The sequence below is a fragment of the Gavialis gangeticus genome, unplaced genomic scaffold (assembly GCF_001723915.1).
Source record: "Gavialis gangeticus isolate Ggan-Ray unplaced genomic scaffold, GavGan_comp1, whole genome shotgun sequence".
NCBI classification, from domain to species: Eukaryota; Metazoa; Chordata; order Crocodylia; family Gavialidae; genus Gavialis; species Gavialis gangeticus.
The window spans coordinates 9,393,589-9,409,583 of NW_017729014.1; the positions used below are offsets into that span (position 1 = coordinate 9,393,589).

General features: G+C 40.8%; 1 protein-coding gene and 1 long non-coding RNA gene across 2 annotated transcripts in view; one reads left to right on the top strand and one right to left on the bottom strand.

The window, feature by feature from the left end:
- LOC109293652 overlaps nt 1-10,008 on the bottom strand; it is a 23,403-nt gene extending 13,395 nt beyond the window's left edge. The window contains exons 1-2 of the long non-coding RNA XR_002096356.1: nt 9,484-10,008; nt 3,699-3,701 (exon numbers count right to left, since the gene is read on the bottom strand). This is a non-coding gene — a long non-coding RNA (uncharacterized LOC109293652). The remainder of the gene's footprint in view (nt 1-3,698; nt 3,702-9,483) is intronic.
- A 1,054-nt stretch (nt 10,009-11,062) lies between these two features.
- GNB1 (G protein subunit beta 1) overlaps nt 11,063-15,995 on the top strand; it is a 136,275-nt gene continuing 131,342 nt past the window's right edge. The window contains exon 1 of the mRNA XM_019511692.1: nt 11,063-11,242. The gene's annotated coding sequence lies outside the window, so the exon portion shown is untranslated. The remainder of the gene's footprint in view (nt 11,243-15,995) is intronic.

Sequence of the window (15,995 nt, forward strand, 5' to 3'; positions counted from 1 at the left end):
AGGTCTCATTCTGCCATTTGGAGGTAGACCTGAATTCACTGGGATATGTGGAGCAGCCATGTCCCTGCACTTGTTGCAAAGGAACATTTAAATAGCAAGTGACAGCAAAGAGCAAGGTAGAATGGAGCCTGGAATCCAACACTGGGGCTACTAAAAACTCTAACTTATTTTTCTCAGCCCACCCCCCCAAAAAGACTTTCTCATTCCTGTTCCCACCTACCAAACTCTGTGAATTTCCTGTCCACTCCACTGAAGTGAGAAAATCTAGTATAGGTTTTCTTTCAGAATCACTGCTGCTTTGGAAACTAACTAACTCTACCTCTTCCACTATGTACTGCTTTTCTGTCCACAGTTTTCACTCCAGGGGATATGTGTAACTAAGCCCATATACCATGGGACACAAAACCTAATGATTCCCACAGCTCTTCTAGCACCAACTTATTATGCTCTTCCTCTCATTTAACCAGTTCTTCATCTATTCCCGTGGTGTATCCTCAGCCCCTAGGGTTCAGAGGTCAGTTTAAACAACAGTCTGCTGGATGAAATGCAAGCAAATGTGCTGATGAGCATCTCTGCACATTATCTAATAGTACCAGCAAGTTGTTCATAAATTGCCTCTTGAAGGTCCATGTGACCTGTCAGTTTTTCCTTTTCAGCTTTCCATTGCCAGAATCAGTGGTCCTCTACTGGCACCACCCATTGAGTGGGCTGCAAGAGTATGAACCCCTTAGATTTTGCAACTGGATTTTCTTATATCCACTGAAGTATTTTTGTTTTTCAAATACTTTTCTTGTTGTTGTTACTTGTCCTAGAATCTGCCGCAGCAGCAAAGCTACATTGCAATTGCAGCAATAAAATAAAACATGACATATCTGAAGAAGCAGTTTTCTCATCAGTCATTCCAACATGTTTGGTAACTACGTTGCTTTGATGACTATGGTCACTTCCTGAAACTCAGGGAATAAGGAGTGTTCTATAGGAAGCTGACATGAAACTCCACAAACAGATTCTCCCTTGTAATTTGAGGGATTTCCCACAGGCTCACTTTACTGCAGGTTTGATGCATTTGACATTATGGAAATTTCAGTAGCTAGGCTGCATCCTCAGTATAGATTCTAAACTCTCCAAGGTACCAGTTGTTTATCTGTTAGTTGTTCAATGAGGCAATGATCCCCGGGAGGGGAAAAAACCCTTAAGGGAGAAAAATATATAGCATTAATTTCCACATATCTATCAGTCAGTCTGAATCCAAGTCACTGAGTAGACACAGAAATATTTAGTTCAGAATCTGATTTGTATGTTCATGATAAAAATGCCCTTTATTACTTGGGATTCCCCTTGCTGTATCTAGCAGGGAGAGGAAGACTTCTAATGGCTGAATCTACCCACCTTCCTGTGCACTCCTACCACATATACTAACAAAAATCATTCTTACTTGGTCTGTTCCCTGGATTTAGTTGGCCCATGGTCAGTGTAGGACCTAAAGTAATGGGAAAAGGTATTCTTGCACTGTCTACCCCCTTTGTCTTGCTGGAGTGACACAAAAAAATCATCCTAACAGCTAAGGTCTGCCCCACTGTATTTAAACATATGTAGTAAAATGCTAACTTAAGATACTCTCATGAACATGATGAAAAAACAAACTATGACTCCACACAATCATTGGTCCCTAGAAAAAGAGTTTTGCTGCAATTCTGGTTATAGACAAAGACACAAAAATACACTTCCAAATGCCCTTGCCATCAGGATTGACAGAAACAGGTGAAAAGCATGCATGGACTGCTTCAGACAATCACTTGTGTATCAAGAGGTGGGGAAGGGAAAGATGATTACATAAAAATTCATATGTTTGTATGAAGTATATGATTCTTTGCAAAATTGCGTGACAAATGGATTAAACACAGCTTGGGATTCAGGAGACCTAAGCTCTGGCTACTGATCTGCTGGGTGAAAATGAGCAAGTTGCTTCATGCTTCTGTGCCTCAGTGTCTTTATTTGTTAAATGTGGATAAAGATATTCATTTCCTTTCTTACCTGCTTCGAGACCTGCTAAAGAAAGTCTTATATTAGAGCTAGATGTTGTTATTATTGCTGAACTATTGGGATGCTTACAATATTGATGACATGGGGCAGGAATTTGATCCCAAATACAGCCTTAAAACCAACAGGACAGACTAATGAGTTGTCTGCACAGTAAGTGTACTGGTTAGTTTGTGAAGTGTCTTGATTGCAGCATCTTGCCTTGACACCAGCCTCTGTGTTCCAGGTCTCTGTGCCTGGATTGTAAACCCGTCAAAATGCTCTCAGATCTTGACCTTAGTGTGATACGTGGCTTCCTGACTCTGGGTCCTTAATTTTGGCTGGTTCCTGATCAGTGTTTGGGCTCCTGAATCCTACCCTATTTGTGACTTGGGATTCCAGACTCCAGCTTGACCACTGCTTCCAGACCTTGTCCTAGCTCATGGCTCTGGACTGAGGTTTCTGATCCTGGGCCTAACCACGGCATCATTGTCCATGCTCTGGTCATGATATTCTAGGTCTACCAAATAATATACCTGTCTGAATGAGATAGTTAGTGCATATGTAGAACAGTGTGCACTTCCTCTGGGTATCTCATGATGCATCAGACACAAATGAGATGCATAGGGAACTAGTCATATTTTATGACCTACCACATGTACACATTGGTGGTTCATTTAACCACTAGGGTAATAACATGGCATTCCAAAGAAGACTGCTTGTCATTATCCGTCATATATTTTTGTGCCTGGAAATCAGATTTTACAGCCATATCCTATGCCTTCTTCATTTAGCAATTTTTAGGATTTTGTTGGCCAAAACTGTACATCTCTCCATACTGTTTTAATTCCTCTGTCAATGCAATTTTATACACACACACGCACGCACACACACACACTGCCTTCCTTCAAACACTTTCAGAACGGTATACCAAGAGCCCCTCAAGCCCCCTGGAAATTAAGCTTTTATAGATCAAGGACAGAAAGGTGGAGTGAGTGGTGAAGGTTGCACTGCAACACAGGACAGAGCCAAGAGCAGAATTTAGGAATTCCAGTTCCTCATCCTTCCTGCTCTAGCTACTATATTACACTACAGCCCTCCTAAACAGCTGCTTTTGTTCCCATCTAAAGATCCTCCCTGAAGACTCCTTCCTAACTAAAACACTGTTGTTAATCCTCTGTTTTCTATTCTCAGAATGTATTCAAAATAACTCTTTTGTTCCATAGTAATAGGCAAGCTGAAAGAAACTGTGGAATTTCAGAATGTATCTAAGGAGATTGAGCTAGTTACTCCCACTTTTTCCTCCTCCTGTGCACGCTCAATATTTTTCCTTAGTAAGAGTTAAAAAAAATATACAAAAACGAATGATTGAGATAATCTGCTACCTGGGTTCTTCTAGCTGTGATGTTTTACTCCATTGTTACGAGCTGGCAAAGAACAGCAGCAGGCCAGCATGGTTTCAGCTTAGGCAAAAGGTTCATGCTCCCTATAAGTAGACATGGGGCTTTTGTATCGTTCTGACTTAAAATGGTGCAGAACTCCAAGATCTCCCATGGCTTTGATGGAAAGGCAACAGAACCAATGTTTTTGGTAGGATTTGCTTTGTCTTTTGGACCAAATAGGCTGAAAACATCAAAGAGAATCACAGATCGAGGCAAATATTTCCACGATCCCCATACAACCTCACTGAATCACACACCTCACTCCATACGCCAAAGCCCTGAATGCTGACGCAAAAACAATAGACAGGAAGTAGTACGAGTCTTGCTCTGTTGTGGCTTACGTCATCAGAAGTGTCTGCTGGTGGCCCACTGAAACGCCTGCAAATAACAGTGTGAGGAGGGAGGAGACTGCTGCCATGAGGAGGCTCCATGGAAATCATGGGGATTGGGCTAGGTCAGTAGCTACTATAAATCAGCATGGCTCTATTGATTTTAGTGGGACTGTGTCCATTTACACCATGTGAGGCCTGAAAAGTTCAGCATCTGCGTTGGTGGTAGAATCTGGTTCTAAATTTCTTGTGTATAATAGATTGTTTTAAGTGTGCAGTTATGAGAGGCATATGTGGATTTTACATGACAGATTACCCTGAGTAACACTGTTCTTCTGTAGCGGACTAACAAGTGTTAGCTTTATAGAAGATGGAAATAAATATTTCTACAATAGATATATATGTAGAAACCCAGGTATGCACAAACTTACTCCATACATCTGTTTTGAATTATTTTTTTACAGAGCTTTTGCTGCAGTATCTTTATGGAGAAACCCTGCCCTCAGTTTATTATTCTGCTCTTCCTCTTATTTTCCATAGAGATCTGTGTTTATATTGCTAAGCTGATTTGTATTGACACCAAGTATGTACTCAATCACATTATTTTCTGCTATCAGATTGCAGAAAACTGCATGCTGCCATATGGAACTAACTGTGTTTAAGTACCATATTTAAAAGATAGCTCCAGTATGTCAGATGTTAAAGCAGCATTAAAGGAACCAGTTCACACCTATGAAGGCTACTGACAAAATCTGAATAGATCTGAAAATCTTTGCCAATATTTTCCTTAGTATTGAGCTTTTCCCAGAATTGTTTGTGTACAGTGTTTCAGACAGAAGCTTCTACCTAGCTATGAGAGTCCTGCTTTGGAAGAGATCAGGCTAAACTCAGCCTGATTGTATTGAGATTGATCTTTTTTGTTTTACAGTTAAGTATAACAGAGCAGCTTGAAAGCCCAACATGGATGTAAGGTAACTACCCTAGTGAAGAAATATGCCTGAGACCATGAATTTACTAGCATCTACCTAGTGTTGCTTCAAGGCATCTATGTTACATCAATTTCTGGGTGTAACTTCTTGGAATAGGTGTACTATCCTCCATGGTAGTCATCCCCAGCACAGTCTGGACATGGGTGCAGGCATGCCCAAACTAATATCAAGCTGGAATTATATATGGTCCAGTGCCTATTGGAGTAAATTGACTTCCACTCAATCTACTGATTTCAGTAATCATAGATCAGGTGTTGTGAGAAGAATTCTTGTTCCAGGTTCCTTAGAACCTAACCTGGATGAAAAGATTCAGTAGAAAAGCCATTTGAAAATCAGATGGGTTTGACTGTGAAAAATAAAGAGCAGGATATGTGCTCTATAACAAATTATTGGCACGAACTCAGCTAATTTAATTTGGGGAATACACTGATTTCTCTATACCAAGTACCTTCCCTTTTCCACTATCACCCTCTTTATTATAAATAAGCAGGTATGAAGAGGCAGTAGTTTGCATTTAAATATTGCTCAATTTTGACACTTTAAGGGGGATAATCAGAAGAAGTTGTATAAGACTGTGATTCAGGAATGAGATGGTCTGAAAGCCACAAAATAGAAAAACTAGCAATATGTACTTTTTTTTTACTGGCAGAGCCATAGAACTTCCAGAAATACTGGGGGGAGGTTTTGTCCTTTTCTTAGAAATTCTATTAATCTCTTTTTAATGGTTGGTTACCTGCTCTTTTAAGAACTAAAGTGGTAATTAGATTTGTACAGTATTGTATTAGGAAACAATTTCTAAAGTTTAACTCATTCATATAAAATATTAATACTATTTATATGCAGAAAAAGTTACTTTGTGAGAAACAGAAAAACTACTGACAAAGAACTCAATAAAACACAATAATATATTATGTCTCTGAACAATAGGTAGTATTTTCACTTGCAAATAAGCTAGTTTGTGAACCAGCTTTGAGAGATACTTCAGGGACTAAATTAAATCTTAGCTCTTGTTTAACAAAGTTCATTTTCTCAGGGGTATATGATATCCCTCTTCCTTTCTCTCTTTTGTTAAACAAGCCTCTCTGATGCTAGTACACTGAAAAACTGAGACATTTCTCCTTTTGTATCTGTTAGACACAGAAGAGGTATTTCTAAAAACACGGCATTAGAAGATCACTGAATAAGTAGATATTGCTAAGGACTTTTTAATGTGCATTGTGTATGTGATTGGTTTTTCCATTCCTTAGATGAAAACAGAACTTATGCCTGCTAATGATTTAAAACATCCACACTAACACACTAGATGAAGATATAGTGAACTCCTTGTCCTAGGGAAATCCATGGAGGTTTGGAATCGCGTGTAATTCTGGCTCTCTTGATATGAAATCTCAAACTAGAGGAGACAAAAGGGCAGGTCATGTTTTTATTTTGGCAAAGGGGCAGCATGGTATATAAGAGTTCTTACTTTGATACAGAATTGAAAATGTGGCATTAATACATCCAAATATTTGTTTTACCAGTAGCATCAGTTAAAGTAATAGTTACTGCAGACTTTCTAAGAGTGGAGAGACTCCTCTTGACTTCCGTCAGCTTTAGATCAGGCCCTTGATGTCACTAGATAGTACTGGTACTGCAAGTCAGTTAAGCTGTGGATGTGTGAAAATGTAACCTTTAAGCTTTTTAAAGGTGTTTGCTGTCCCATACTTACTGTAGTTTAAAATAATTGTATTTGTTATATGACTCTAAAAATGGGTACAAGTTAAACATGAGTGAATCAGAGTATTTTCTGTGTAATCTGAGCAGCAGAAAGAGTAGAAGTTTGTAAGAAAGATTAGTAAGAGCATTTGAATGTATTGTTAATCACAACGCAGAATGACAAGGACAATAGTAGTAATAGAAATGAATGTTGTTTTTGTAATATTTCTGTTGTGGCAGTGGCAGAGCATTGGCAGGACCCTTGTCTCTCCAGATTTTACCTGTGCCATGTTATAAGAAGGTCTTGGCATCTTGTAGATTGTTCTTTCTAATTATTTGTGAGGGTTTAAAGTGGCAATTTGGGGGATTCTTTGGGTTAACAGTAGCCTACTAATGGAGGGGATTAGACTTGATGGCCTAGGAGGCCCTTTTTAGCCCTCTGTTCCTAGTATGACGGTGCTCAAAAGCAGTTGGGCTTGAGACCCATTGTGATATGGTCTGTAACAATGTGGGTAAAAGTTAACCTCTGCCTTCATTGGCTTTCAGAATCCAGGGAGCATCCAGATTTGGGAGCAATAGGAGAATTCTGAAACTGGAACATAGCAGTTGAGCTGCAGCAACATGAAGTTCAGCGCAGGCTGCAAAACGCACTCAAAAAGAAAGGTAAAACAGCTCATGCTTTTGCAGCTAGATTGCTACTAGTACTTGAGCCAGCTAGTTTAAAGCTAACTCAGGTATGTGTACACTATATTGCAGCTACTGCTGTGATTTACACCTTTACAGGCTAGTAGTGTAGCCATTTTACAGATGGGATGATTGCTCCATAGATTGATAGAGGTCATGAAACCAAGCAGTAGTTCCTCCTGCTGCACCTCTACCAAATGTACACAAAAGGGAGGTGGTGATGTTTAAGCCAGGTTTTCTGGGAAGGGTGGAAGAGATGCAAGATACGCAATGGTTCTAAAGTGAATGTTGATACTTCACAGATATTATTAATCCTCAGCCACCTCCATTTGTATGTGCCAACAGCAATCACATGCATGCAAGAGTGAGAGTGGAGCCTGAGGGCTGAAAACTAGAATGCAGCTTTCAGTATGTTGTGTTTGTGTAGAATCACAGACTGGCTTGGTTTAAAGGGATGCTCTCTAAACCAGGAGTACCTGAAGTTGCCTGTGGAACAATTGTTCCCTACTTGCTAACATTTCATAGTGATACTACAGTATGTGGAATATTCCTCATCTTAACAACTAGCTTCTTTGTATTCTACACAAAAGGCGTTTATATTTCCTATGCAATTGAAACGAGTTTTTTACTGCTTTCCTAGTGATGTGTAATGTGTTGTACACACAGGTCTTGGGTGAGAGTTCACAACCAGCAAAACTGCAGGTCCCTAAAATAACAGCATCCTGGAATAAGAGAAAAGACAGACTCAGGCTAGGATAACTCAAGGTCTTGTAATCATGTTTTTAAGACTGTTGAAATGAACATACAGCAGCAGACCAGCCCCGAGATCCAGCTGGTTCAGTTTCCCTTGTCCATCAGTGGATTTTACCAAATGATTCAAGGAAAGGAGCAAGAAATTACATACTCAGGAATGACGAAAAAAACTGCTGCAGAAAAATCTGCTCCTTAGCTCTAGATAGCTAGGGAATAGATACACTTGGGAATATTAGAAAAAACTTTTTACCAGTGATCTGGGATTCCCACCAGTTGTTTCTGCTGAAGTGGACCTAACATTTCTGAGAGTGCAAGTTTAGAGAACGTTACGTTGGTTTCTGTCAGGGCACTAAAATTCCCAGCTGCCTGCACTATATCTCATTTACATCAGCTGTTGCAGACACTACAGGTTGGACTGATGGACAGAATTAAATATTTCTTTTTGTCATCAGACAGCTTAAACTTTGTTTCAGATCTTGATATGTTCACTTTGCCTTGGAGCTACAACCATTCTCTTCTGCTAATTAGGATACATAAGTTAAGCATTTATGCTCTTGCCAAATGGAGGTCAGGCAAACACCTTTGCTTCCAAGACAGCACTCCATGTGGACACCAAAGTGAAACACTGGTTTGCAGACAAAATATAATTTACTAGTAGCATCCACATTCTTTCAGGAGGCTTCTGAAATGCAAAAGAATGTATTTGTCTAATCAGACACCCAAATAGCACTTTTTATTGGAGGATGAGTCATAAGTAAACCAGGAACTACTCTAAAAGTTGTATTGTGAGTATATGCTTTGGACGCAAAAAATAACTGTGACTGGGCATGTACAAGCATAGTCTTCCTCTTCAATCCTCTTAACCAATCTCCATGAATTGAAAGAGGTTACAGAGCACAGGCACAACAAGTCTTCAGTCTTCATATAATACAGGGAAAGATACAAGTTATAGAAACGCCTGGCTGAAAACAAGAGGAACTCCAAAAGGCATTTCTTGTAAAAGGTACAAGAGCAGAATTCCTGTCAATTTTCCTTTACCAACAGTATGTAAGAACAAATTAGACACAAAAACCAAGGGAAGGTCATAGGTACAAGTGTGATCTGGTCTCACATGTAGTTGAAATGATAAAAAAGAAGCGGGCACTGGTTTATTAACATCTGGCTGCAAAAAACGTTTGATGCGATATAGCTTTATGTCCATTCACGTACGAAAGAAGATGAAACCCAGCCCCCAGGGAAAAACACTCTCAGAAAACTTAGGGAAATAAAAACATCTTTCAAAAGCTTGGAACCTTATTTAAGGCCAATGCACGTATCTTTTTTTTTTGCATTTTAAATCTGCCCAGGTACTTCTGTCAGTCAGAATGGAAATGGTAAAACCTGTTTTAACAATCAAGCTGATGAAATTCTCTAAGAACTTTTCAGGCCTAATGGACTTTGCTTAACGGTACTAGTTTTTTTTTTTACTAGGTCACATATTTTAATGTATTTTGAATCCTGGGTAGTTCCTTTCTTTCAACACAAATCTTAAGACCTATCTATACTATAAAGCCCCAACCAAAGATGGAGCACATGCTACTGGGTCACTACCCCAAACGACACAGGCTAAGATGACAAAGCACCCCCCTACCCAATTTTGTCACAGCCATCTCCACATCAGGGATTTCACACTTCTAGCTGACAGGCTTTATTAACCTATTAACCTAAAAATTACAACTGAATCTCAAGTAGTATATAACACAAGCTACAACCACATTCAAAAGTATTTTGAAGCCTACCTATTTGAAATCCCACCACTCAAAATAAGAGGCTGTTTCGACTGGAACATTGTAATAGCTATGTTTATAATTACACTCTTTAGTCTCCACAATACTTTAACATCCAGTAAAATGGACATGTCGCTTCCAAAGCCAAACTCTCATCGCTAGCATAGAGGGAAACAAGACATACACGAGCCAAAGGCCCCAACCTTATGAACATTTACACGTGCCCAGGCTGAGACACAAATAGTTGTACTGTCTTCAATCAGATTAGTCCTGCCCATAAAGCTTAACACATACGCAAGTGTTTTCATGTGTGTGTGTGGCACCAGTGGCTTGTGTGAGACGACAAAACCAGATAATACAGAACAGGGAGTGGCAGAAGGCAAGCGCAGGGATGGCAGTGCACAGGTCCTGGTGCTCAGTGCTCAAGCCACTTGAGGAAGCTTCCTGGGGGAGGGGAGGTTGTTTGCCAGTGCAAGAGCTGAGCGCTGAACTTTAAACACAGGATGTAGGACTGTTCAAACAACATCACAACAACTGTTGTAAAACAAACAGTAACAAAACATGGATACTCAAGTTCCTCCACAACAACCCACCATCTCTAGGATGACTAGCTCACACCCTTTCTCGGTCTTATTTTAACTAACCCCACCCAATTTTGAGTTCACACCTTTCTCTGTAAACCTAGTTTTCCAGCCTGCACCTTCTCAGGACACTCGTGGTCTCTTTAAATTGTTTTTCTGCAGAGGAAAAAGTGGGACGCTTACAAGAAGCCTCTCCTATTGAATAGTTTGTCTATTTTTCCTTATTGCCGTTGTTTCTGGCTTGGTTTTCCTTTCTAGTTCAGCCAGGCTGCGTTCCTCACTGTTACGATTTTTAAAACCACTTCTTTCTATGGATTTTTAGGCTTTTATTTTTTTTTTTTTAAAAGGTATGTTTCATCTCTTTGTAAACGGACTTCCTGGTCACGGGGAAGGCAGGATCCTCTGTTGCACACGCCGCCACTTAAGAAAGTACAAACACGGAGAAAATGTGCGTGCGCGCTGCGCGGATACCAACACCAGCACCTCTCTATTGCTTTTACACGGAGGGCAGAGCGGGGCTGCCGCGGCCTGGAGTCACCTTCCCGCCAGCCCCGGGCAGGGCGGTGCTGCCCTCAGCTCCGGGTCTCCCCGCGCCTCCACATGTGGCGGGGCAGGGCAGGACTCGGGTAAGGGGCTCCCCGTCCTCGGGCCGCTCCCTCAAGGGCACCTTTGCCCCCCGCACCCGACACCCCGCGCCCGGGCCCGCCGCTGCGGAACAAAGGCGCGGCCCCTTCCCTTCCCTTCCCTTCCCCTTCCGGGGGGGCGGGGCGGGGCGGGCCGAGCGGGGTTTCCCGGCCGGGCAGTCACGGGCGGGGGGCGGAGGCGGGACCGCGCCCAGGCTCCGGCTCCCGATGGCTGCGGGGAGCTAAGCGGGACCGAGTCGGAGCCGACGCCCGGGGACCCCTCGTGTCAGGCGGGCCCTTCTCCTCATTCTCCTCCTACTCCCCCCTCAGCCGGAGCGGGCACCGCGGCCCCGAGGAGCAGGTACTGCCCTTCCTCCTTCTCCTCTTCCTCCCCTCACAGGCAGGGCTCCCATCCCCCCGCAGCACCCGGCCCGGCCCGGCCTGGCCCGGCCCGAGGCGGGAAGGGAGGGAGGGGCCCTGTCGTGTCTGGTGTCGGGGGCGCCGGGGTCTTGGTGCGGCTGAGGGGAGCCGAGGTGAGTGCGGGGCGGGAAATCCCGGGAACATCTGGGGCTCGCGGGGGGTCCGCTGCCTGCAAGGGGGGGGGTTGCACATCTGGAGTTGGCCTTGTGCTGCATGTTTGTGAGAGCCTGAACCCGAAGCGTTTCCCATCATGGAGGATGTGTGCGCGCTCCGGCAGAACAAGGGAGCCGCTCGCTATTGAAATCCTGTGAAAAATAGATCTGGTTTTTCAAGCCTCGTTTGCTCCCATACTGTTTTCAGCACCCACCCCCCCTTTGCTCCTCATTCAAGGGGTTGCTTAGATTAGAAATCTGCTTATCATTGTAAAACTGCATCTCAAAACCTGAAAATGGGCGTAAGGCGCGCACAGGCATAGGAGAGGCGAGAATCAACTGGGGGGGGAGAAAGAGAAATCTTGTCCAGAAGAAAATCAGGATGATGTAGAGGTTATTCTACGATGTCGATTTATCATGTGTGGGGATCGGTTGAAATTTTAACGTGTGCAATTTTTCATAGTTCTCCGATCCAGTCCGGCTCAGGACTGGTGTTAAATAAAGCATCCTTGGGAGAATGCCGGCAGCCACGTTATGAGGCATTGCCTACCGGCTAGGGGATACCGTCTCAAATTAAAAAAAGAAAAAAGCTGGGGGGTGGGGGAAAGCGAAGCTATATCATTAAAATGGTTTCTGAAGCACCAGGCTGACCTCCAAAGGGAGGTGTTCGGAGACTGGCATTAAAATGAGATACCGTTAGGTGCAGAAATTACCAAACTGTAAGGGGGGGCCGGTATCCCACATTTTGAGGCTTGTCTGCTGAACACGGGGATGTGACAAGACAAAATGCGGTCCGTTTCTATGTGGGAAATGCAACTGAAAAAATAAGCTCCTACCCAGAGAGGTAAACTCTTTATAAGTGCTGTAGATCAATCTCTTCCGATTCAGTGTGTTTTAGGGGGAGAGAAGGGGTGATAATAGTGCAGTTGTTTTGGTGGCTGCAGATTACCCGGGTGTGTGTTTGATTTTCTTTTTGCTGTGAATGAATGGATCCTTCTGTGCCTGGGCCCAATAACTGCAACAAGATGGCGTTTGCAGCAAGGCAGCTCTCTCATTTTCAACTCCTCCTCACCACAGCTTTGCCAAACTAGACACTATCCTTAGTTGCATTTTTGATTTGTCTTTTTTTGTTTCCTTTCTCCTTTTTTGCAGTAGGAGCAAGGCTTGGGGGGGTGGAGTGGGGGGGCGATAAAACAAATTTATAGGTTTGTCTTATTTTTAATTTTTTTGTAGCATTTCCCCCCAGTACAGGAGACTAGGTGGGAGGAGTAAATAGTTTTATTGAAATTTTCACATAGGCTGTGACTGGTTAAAGCAGTAACATGATGCCTAATGTCTGTTCATAATGGCATTTGGAAAAAAAAACTCTAGCTTATTTCAGCAACAAATTTTAATGAGCACATATTTTCATACAATCCAGAATTGAGATCTGTATGAAGAAAAACTGTATAAAAGGCTCGGTAGAATTGCTTGTTTCCTACCATCCTAGCAATAATTAGACCCCCATGTAGACAGTCGTCTTTTTTTTTTTCCCCCCCTCTTATTGTAGAAAGGAAGCGCCCTTCTGCTTCAGAGCCCTCCAATGATTTGTGGAACCTTTTAAAACTGCATTTGACCTGAAATTGTCAGTTTGCATAATTATTCTTTTACATTAGATGAGGGGGAGAAGAAATGAAAAGGCTATTTACATATTAAAATCTTTTTCTGTGTTCTGTGCCCTATTTTAAAAATTACATCATACATTTATAAAATCTTTTACAAAGTGGTTTTGTACCACCTTAAAGTGTATATTTCTTAATCAAAGCCTATTAGGTTTCCTGGTTTATTAATTATAGAAAGCTAACCTTCCCCCCCAGTTTAGACACTTGATTAAAATAAACCGTTCAGCTAATACTTGACAAAAACAGATTTACTTATTCTCAAGCATTTTCAAATGGCTCTTAACCATTCTAAAATATATGTCAAACTACACAAAATGTTTGGCTGCTTTTTTGATGTTTTCTGAATTAAAATTTTCTCTTTCCCATTAATAATGGTATGTGAATTCTGGTATTGCTATGTAGATTTATTTTTGTATAATCCATCATTTGCCAGATGCTTTTATAGCTTAATTTTCCTAAGGCTATAGGAACCTTTTATGATTAAAGTTTTTTTTCCCCCACTCAAATTTTTACAGGAAGTATATATATCCCAAAATGCAGATGCATATTAAAGAAATTAACATTTCTCTAATTAGCTCAGTAACTCATAGAGAACTTTTTAAAAATCTGTCAGCGTAAAATTTTGGTTTAATTTTTTTATTGTGTTCCGCTGAATTTGAAACTGACAGTACTTGTTACTATTACTAGTACTTCAGATTTTTTTTAAGCTAAAAAAGAAATAAATGGGGGGGGAAACCATTGTCTCCTGCACTGAGTGACTAAGGCAATATAAATTTATCTCTGCTTAGTAGTCCTTTCAGTTGCTAGGTCAGTTTGTTGCAAGCATCCTATCATGAAAACTTAGTTGGTACCTGAGGTTAGAAACCCAATGTAGGTCCTGGTGGAGCATTGCGTTAGGACCTTTTTCCCACTTTGAGGAATATAATTGAAGATCTAGTACAAAAGTTGACAAGAATTCACAATATTTGGGGGGGGGGGGGGTAAAACCCCCTAGCAAGCATCCTTCCATTTGAATATGTATAGAATTTTCTCTGTGACAGTATTCATCATCCCATCTGATTTGTGAATACACAATACAGCTATCTTAACTTTAAAAAGTGAAATAATTAGACAATTTTCTAATTAGAAATTGGGGCGGGGGGGAACAGATACCCCTAGAATATGAAGAGTAGGTTTGGCTTCTGTATTCCTATATCCGGCATGCAAATATGAGTGCTTTGGAATAATTGACCACAAATATATATTTTGTGTGTTTTAGGACACCCTCCTTAAAGCTAAGAAAGGTATTACTGGATGTTGTATGTAATAACTTCCTGGTGTTTTGGAGGCTTAAGTTAGGTCATGTAGGAAGCAACTAACTCCTTAGCAGTTATACTTTGAGTTACGATTTCTCAACTGCAGTGTGAAATTAGATGCCAGTAAATATAACGTCAGTGTGGAGACATAAATTATAAATGTAACTTTCCTTTTTCTTATTATTTTACTCCCTCTATTTGTTTTCCTTTAGAAAAGTTGGAGTTCAAAAATACTTCCTTAACAAAGCAAGATCCCTTTTGCCTACAACTGAAGGTTGTCTTTCCTGGCTAGGTTGACTCCCAGCAGTGCTTATGCTGCGAGTTAGATGTGTTACGATGATATTGTATTTACTAACTGAAGAGCTTATTGTCATTGAAATTTGGAATTTGTTGCTTTCTGTTAAAACGACCCTAGGTTTTGCCTCCTGCACTCAGGGCTTGGCTTATGTTTCAGTCTCTGAATTGGATTAAATTCTTACTGTCCATGGATTTTGGCTCTCTGCATTAGTGGATTGGTAATTGATATTCTCAATTTTAATATCCAGTTTTAGCCATATGGCATACCGTATTGTTTTGAGACTCCCATTTAGCGCTAGTTTGATTCTGACAAATGGAAATGAGAGATCATGTAGTCATATGGTTGAATTACTATTAGACAAATCTTCTTAGGACTGTCTTCTCTAATGCTACAGTAACGCTGGTGTTTCCACAATATAATGTTGTTGGTTGTGGTGGAGAAAGCATAAATAACCCTACAAGTGACTAACTTGTGCTAGTTAGTTACTTTGTTATTTAGGATTGGGTAGAAATCTTAAGAGGGAAGGCTTTCTGACCACAGCCATAAGTGTAAGCTAACAATTAACTTTTATCCAGTTTATAAAAATGTGGGTTTTTTCCCCCCTGAAATGATGGATGCAAAATTGACAAAATTATCTCTGTTTTTTTCATAAACAATAAGGGCCAATTTGCTATAGGATTGCAATTTACCAAATCTCCAAAGTGTGGTTGGTGTTTTTAGTTTTAAGGTTTCTTAGTTGAAATCTAATTTTTTTACTCTTTTTTTAAAGAACCATAAAAGGAAAAGAAAAAATTACATGCAAAATCTGTTGGTATTAGACCCATGTGGTAATTTAGCACAATATTAAAAGCTTTGAGCTCACTGTTAACTGGGTCTTGACCATTGGATGCCAAAGTAATCGATATGAATTGCTGTAAAGGCTTCTTGTGGGAGCAGAGAAGTAGACGTGGAAAAACAGATATAAAAGCTTAAAAGCTCAATATTGATGCTTTTTTTTTTTTAAACAGGAGTATTGTTTTTTTGTTTCTTTGTTTTAAAGAAAGAGCCCTTATTGTGGTTTCACAGAAAACTTGGAGGACGAGGTAGTCATGGAATAAAACCAGACCTTTGGAGGTTCCAGGGATCAAAATCTTCTCTAAATGTTAAAAACCAAGTAGGGTAACAAATCTAGCCTTCATACTTTTTATTTTGTTGTTGTTGTTTATTATCTCGCATTGTAAACTTAGTAACACCGGAGCTTGAATTCTATTTCCCTTTGCTTGTCTGAGTGGTAGTTTTCTAGCCAACT